Source organism: Saimiri boliviensis, chromosome 3 (assembly GCF_048565385.1).
Source record: "Saimiri boliviensis isolate mSaiBol1 chromosome 3, mSaiBol1.pri, whole genome shotgun sequence".
In the NCBI taxonomy this organism is placed as follows: domain Eukaryota; kingdom Metazoa; phylum Chordata; class Mammalia; order Primates; family Cebidae; genus Saimiri; species Saimiri boliviensis.
The window spans coordinates 137,323,390-137,330,494 of NC_133451.1; the positions used below are offsets into that span (position 1 = coordinate 137,323,390).

At 35.3% G+C, this 7,105-nt stretch overlaps 1 protein-coding gene across 3 annotated transcripts in view; it reads left to right on the forward strand.

The window, feature by feature from the left end:
* FBXW7 (F-box and WD repeat domain containing 7) overlaps positions 1 to 7,105 on the forward strand; it is a 227,986-nt gene that overhangs the window by 122,929 nt on the left and 97,952 nt on the right. The window contains exon 2 of one of the 3 annotated variants that reach the window (XM_074396821.1): positions 6,433 to 6,481. The exons of the other annotated variants lie outside the window; for them this stretch is intronic. The gene's annotated coding sequence lies outside the window, so the exon portion shown is untranslated. The remainder of the gene's footprint in view (positions 1 to 6,432; positions 6,482 to 7,105) is intronic. 3 annotated transcript variants of the gene reach the window in all.

A 7,105-nucleotide genomic window follows, 5' to 3' on the forward strand; every position in this document is an offset into this window, starting at 1 on the left:
TCTTTTTTCCTCAAGTCAAATTTTCACAGTCAGAACATTCAGAAACAGGATCCCTTTTCCAGTTCTACACTTGTGTTCAAGTGAAGGAAAATCTATTCAGTTTTGTTATGTAGCTCCTCCAGGTGGTTTCCAGTAAGATTTGAGACTTGCTGATATCCTTCCTCACTCTCAAGCCCAAAGAGCAGTAGAAAGATTGCAATATTTTCTTTTGTAACATGTTTTCCAGAAGCTCATTTTCCTTTTAGATCCAAGAATCTTGTCCTTTGAAATAAAGAAAACCCAACCATTTTCTTCACATCTTACAGGGACTGAAAAGTAAGTACTATGTAGGCTAGTTTCTGCAGCCATTAATCTTTAAAGTATTCAGGCTAGCTACTCTTTTCTTCAAAGGACCCATTTCAGATCAAGTACCCCAAAGTAGATTATGTGTGTGTGTGTGTGTGTTTGTAGGGGGGTGGTAAGAGTTGTTCTTTAAATGAGTGAAATGACCTTTGTTTAACGAAGTAGTTAACCATTTTATAACATCTTTCAGAGGTTAAACATTTTGCCCCAAGAGCTTTTGGTATTAGTACTTTTACACAGATGTTTTTTCTGTTGGTTTGGGTCCTCTGAGACATAGATGTCAAGACAAGATTTGATGTGCAGGGAATCCCCCACCATACCCTAATCCCCTCCCACATTATCTTTTAGAGCAATCCTGGTTCTAGTACTTGTACCTTGCTCAGTAGCTTGCTGGCAGCAAGGCCAGGGTGGTTGCCATGGATTCTAAGTGAGATAGCTGGAGGCTGTCAAGCAGCTCTGCTCCTCATAGCAGGTTAGGTTGAACGGATATCTGAATAGGGTACCACTGTGGCCACTACACCCTCCTGGTTTCATTCAGGCTTTGACATTCTTCCCTCATGTGGATATTCTTTTTACTCTGTTACCCACCCATAGGGATGTTGTCACTTTGTTCTGCCTTTGACCTGTGGGGGCTTCTTTGCTATATGGGTTACTCCTCATGTTTCTTAGAGTCAAGCTTTGCCACCCCTTGCCCCCTTGTTGGTCTCCCTCTGTTCCTTCCCGCCACCATCCCTCACTATAGAAAGGTTCTTTTCATTCTGTTTGGACTGACTCCCAAATTTTGGATTATCTGCCTCCCACATACATACCTAACTTGCTTGGCTCTGTCTAATGGATCTTTGACTAAATTGTTGAGGAAAAGAAGGAAGAAAAGCCATCTGGGTTTCTTCTTACATCTGCAATTGGCTAGAATATGGTTCCATTCACTTGAAATAGAGAAAATAATAGGTGGATCTAAGCACAAATTTGGTCCTCACGTATGTGTGCGTGTTGGGGGAAAATAGAAGTTTGGGTGTTAAAATAATGAACTTGGTGTGACTTTGCCACACCTTGAAATTAGTAGGCTGAGTAGAGGAGTCTGACTGGAGATAATAGACGGGCAGTTATTAGCTTCTATGTGATAGTTGAAATCCTGACTTTAAAGAAACAACAAAGAAGGGAGGAGCTGGGATGGGGCACAGTGAAACGCTGCCTGAGGGATGCACCGAGGGATGTACCAAGGGAAATGACGGGACGGGAGAGAGTTGTAAAGAGAGGAGAGTGAGTGACCAACAGAGTGTAAAGCCACAAAAATGGCAAAACAGTCATTAAGATTTAATGGCCACTTTAAAATTTAGTTATTATGGGGTAAGCCCAGATCACACAAGTGGTGGTATGAATGGGAATGAGGGATTAAATTTGGCCAAAACAGGAATATGTATTACGATTCAAATAACAAAAAGTAGATACTGTCATGTGGACTGAGGAATAGTCTTTTGCAGCCGTTCCAGTACAGATATATATGCTTGACTAGCCATGCTATAATTTAAATTATGCAGTCCACATCCATAAAACTTCATGAATTATTTGTGTATATGATGACATTCTCCAGTATTGCCCATTTTATGTTGATTTTGTTAATGTACATTACTAAGGAGCTTTTCATCAAATTTTGCTGTCCCTGAAAGATTTTCACCTTTAAAGTTATCAATGTGATTTCTCAGCTACAGTATAGAAGATATGGAACCAGAAATACTAAAAAATGATCATTGTTTTTGAAGTATTAATCTTTTTAGTCACAAAGTTTTTTTTAAAGCCTGTGCAGAAGATAATTTGATACAGAAGGAAAAACTATTTTTTATGACTTAGTAGATAATTTACAAATATGTGTTAAGATAGTAGGATTTATGCTTTACCAGTTTCAAAAGTACTATAAGTGACTTGTTCAATATGGAATACAACTTTTAAAAATGTATTTAAAGTAATTGACATTGTGTTTGTGACCTGGCTTGAAGTTCTTTTTCGGTGAAGAGCATGCTTAGTACATGCCTGCCTTTAAAAAGATTTGATAATTATTTACTCAGTAAACAAATGAGTAAATAATGCCTTATGAATCAGGCATTTTTGTGGGTGCTGGAGATAACAGCGATGAAAAATAAAGTTCCTTTTTCTTATAGAACTTAAATTCTAGTGTGGGAAGGCAGATAGTACAGAAATAAGTGGCTGGCTGGCTGGCTGGCTGGCTGGATGGATAGATGGATAGGTAGATATTTACTACGCAGCAGGTACTATTTCTGCTTTGATATAGTGCTGTGGAGATGAGTAAAGCCAGGACAAAGGAAAAAGAAAAGGTGATACTGGGGGGTATTACTAAGTTGACTGGTTAGAGAAAGTATCATTGAATAGGGGACATCTGAACAGAGTCCTGAAAGAAGTAAAATAAATAAGAGGAATAGCCAGCACAAAGGCTCTGAGGTTGCAGCACACTTTACTCTTCAAGAAAGAATGGTGACAGAAAGGGTGGAACAAAGTGAGAGAGTAGTAAAATATGAGTTCAGAGTGGTCGGAGTATGTATAGATAGAAGGACCTAACAGGCAACCATAAAAGACACTAGCTTTTACTCTGAGTGAAATGGAAAGCTCCTAGTGGGTTTTGAGCAGTGGAGTAACAAGATAAAACTTATTTCATCATGCATTTCAGGTACTTACTCCTAATCATGGTAATTAATTATTAATTTGGGGTTTTGAAAGTTCACATATGAAGTAGAGGGTGTTGCCTCTTTTAGAATTCAGTGAAAATCCTAAACTTCTTGCAGAAAGTGATTCCAAGCTTTGAGTTATTCTTCCTGATGATCAGTATAGTTGGTTTACTTTCTTGTTATCTTTGTCCTTAAGCTTCTTTTTTTTTTTTTTTTTTTTTTTGAGACAGAGTTTTTTGCTCTTGTTACCCAGGCTGGAGTGCAATGGCACGATCTCGGCTCACCGCAACCTCCGCCTCCTGGGCTCAGGCGATTCCCCTGCCTCAGCCTCCTGAGTAGCTGGGATTACAGGCACGTGCCACCATGCCCAGCTAATGTTTTGTATTTTTAGTAGAGACGGGGTTTCACCATGTTGACCAGGATGGTCTCGATCTCTCGACCTCGTGATCCACCCACCTCGGCCTCCCAAAGTGCTGGGATTACAGGCTTGAGCCACCGCGCCCGGCCGTCCTTAAGCTTCTTAAATAACTTTGTAGCTCAAGCCTAATGGATTATACCTACCCATGTAAATTCTGAAAATGTTAATGTTGCCCAGTAATTCAGAGGAGGCTTTGGTAATTTGCTTAAACTGCTTCTTGTTTTATTGTTATAAACTGTATTCCTCAGTGTCTTCTATGATTTCAAAGTTAGTATTTGCCTTGGAATTTTCCTTTGGAGCTCGCAACTCTAGGTCAATATAAGACAGGCTCTCAGAGCTCCATTTATTTAACAACTGTATCTATGTCCATTTTTATTCCTTTAAGCATCCTAGAATAAGCATTTCAAATGGTTTTGAATTATGAAAGGTCTTTTGGAAAAACAAAGTTACTGAGAAAACTAGTTAAAAAGTTTATGAGAAACTAGTTTAAAACACGCTCCCCTCCCTCAAGGTAGGCCTGAAATGCCACTAAATCAACAAAGGATAGTCGCTTAAAGTTACCCTGTATTTTCTAGGACTTGGGAAAAGTCATGGAGTAGCTCTGCTTTCTCTAAATAACTTATTTTAAATTATTTTGAAGAGCGGAATAATTATATTAATTCTATTCCATCCCATGATAAAGCTGATTGTAGGCATCTTTTTAAAGTACTCGTAGATCAGGACCTCTCTGGACTTTCCACTACCTTGAAAGACACTGCCAGAAGAATGTTGTTCACTGCACTTGTAAAAGGAAAAGTAATGTTCTTTTCTTCAGCCGTAATTTAATGCAAAGTCCAACTTTATTTTATCTGGGCTATCTGAACTTTTGATTTATTTGAAACGTTTATTGATGTATATCTATAATGGAGCTTTTAATTTCTCTGATCATTTATGCTGTGTTAGATGAGCAGAACTCTTAACAACACAGTCACTTTCACAGCCACGAAAGATACTTTCATAGTCATTTGTGGACACGTAGTGTGCAGAGTGGCACAAAGTTTGAGCCACGTAACAAACCTATTTCCAGATGTTCTGCCCTCTTGTTTCAGTTCTCGTACCGTAAACAAGTGTCATTTTTATGGTCCATGAGGAAAAGTGCAACATTTCCCTCATTTTGGTGCTTTTTGTTAGTGAACTGTGCAGTTTAGAATGGCCCCCAAGCATAATCCTCAAGTTCTGTCTGATGTTCTTAAGTGCAGGAAGGCTGTATGTAATTTGCCTTAAAGAGAAACTAATGTGTATTAAATAAACTTAATTCAGGCATTATAATACTGTTGACCATGAGTTCAATGTTAATGAATCAATCTATATTAGCGATGTATTTAGACAGAAACACGAATAAAAAAGATTATGCATTGATCAGTTGGCAAAACTCTTGTGACCAGAGGCTTGTGAGAACTGTATTTCCCCTAGGAGCAATGGCTCAGTATTTGTAAATTCAGTGGTTGCAGCGATTTTATAGAACACAATTGCTGTGAATACAAATCAACTGTATTTGATTAATGGTGGTGATTTATAGGGACTTTAGATAGCAGAAATGTTTCATAATTCCCTTTCTCTGAAACCATTGTTTCAATATGTTTAAATACATGCATGCAGAGTTGTGATGTTAAATATAATTTTACCGTAGATTCTGGTCAAAAAAGATGAAATGTCATTGGTTAATTTGAAAGAGACATTTCTAAACACTATCCTCGAGAAAATTAACATGTACAGGAAGCATGTTGAATGTGCAGTAAATACTTGTTTTAAATTTTTTTTTATTGCATTTTAGGTGTTTTAAATTAATAATCTTTGAGTATTGTAGTGATTTTAGTTTTGGAAAAGACGGCAGTTTCAGTGTTAGAGAATAATACTCTTTCAGGATATTATGTAGTTACTTTAAGGTTCATGAAAGAAGACTCAGTTGTGTGTTAAATTCTTGGCCCCGCTTTACTTGAAGGTAGTAATCTTGAGAAATTTACCAAATCATTTTGAGCTTTGATTACCTTGCCTACAATATGAGGAACATTTTCAATTTAAAAATTCAATGGTTTTTTTATTAGTATTATTCCTGACCTTGGATCATTTCTAGTCCCGTAATGTCCAATTGCCAAGAAAACCATGCAACTTAATGTCGTTTATTAGCCATGAGATTTTATTTTACTGAACTCAAGTTCAGTCTCATTAGTTGCTGATAAAATCATAAGTTATATATTAATATTTGATACAACTTGACGTTTTGTATTTCTCATAAGAAGAAATAAAAGATCTTCCTTAAATTTTAGGATATAGACTTCTGTTTGTTGATGTTTGTTTTATGATACACTGTTGTAAATCATACTAAAAGTTTTCTCTGAAAAAGACTAGAATCGACAATACTTCATTTGTTAGCAGTTTCAAATTTTAGATCACGGGTGCTTAATTGTGTGTGCATAGTATGTTGGCATTATATTATATAACTTCAAAGATATCCATATAGATACCAGCAAAGGATGAAATATAAGAATGAATATCATGAAAAGATGCTGTATCAGGTAAAATTCCAGAGCCTAGTTAAAAAACATAACTATGCTGGATATACAAAAATTGAGAAATATGATAAAAAGAAGTAAGTTTAAAGCATCTGTAATGTTACTGCCTAAGATGCAGTTTATTTCGAAATGTTGTCTTCTAGTCTTCATGCAGTTTAAGAATAATCATACTGTAATCATAATTTCCAGCATTTTCCCTTAGCATAATATAATATAATATAATATCCATGTTTTTTCAAATGTTTTGTGAACGTTATGTTTAGGAATTATACCATATATATCCCATCTCATAGATTCCTTTATATTGAACATTTGAATTTTTATTTTTATTTACATTTATTTTTATCTCTTTTTTTTTTTTTTTTTTTTTTGCTTTTGTAGATAAACTGGAGTGAGCATCCTCTGTATAATTTTTTTTTTTTTTTTTTTTTTTATGTTTTAGGATTACTCCTTAGGATAGATTGCCAGAAGTGGAGTTACTGGGTCAGAGGGTATGATCTTATGAACTTTTGTCTTTTTTTTTGAATAGATTTTTTAGTTATTTGCTGTCCAGTCAATTTATATTCATTGTAAAAAATTAAAATCATAATGGTTATATTTGTTACCTGCTAGAAAACTGTGTCTGAAGTCAAGATTCTGTGATCAGAGAAGCTTGGGAAATTCCCAGGGTAAAAAGCCTTTTAATTTGACTTACTTCAGCATTTCTCGAATTTAACTGAACACTGAATAGTCTTTTTTTGGATACATTTCTTAAAATTTTGTGGAGGTTTTATATCGGATATAGTCTACGAACTACTGATGTAAAATTAAAATTGCTTTATTGGTTAAATTATGTTTTATTGGTCAAAGTAATTAAACTATAAATCTTCATGCTAAAATTTATTAAAAGAGATTAAGGTTGTTTACTGTGATTTTTGTGCATGTCTTTATAAAGTCTTATAATTTTTAAAATTAAAATGTCCTATGTTGATTATTAAAGAATATCTTAATGCCTTGGTAGTATCAATACTTTTTTGCAATCTTTAATGATATTTAGAATGTAGACATATAACATGAAAGTAGAAGATAATACAGATTGTACAAATCTTTTTTTTCCCCACTGTTTTCCCTTGCAG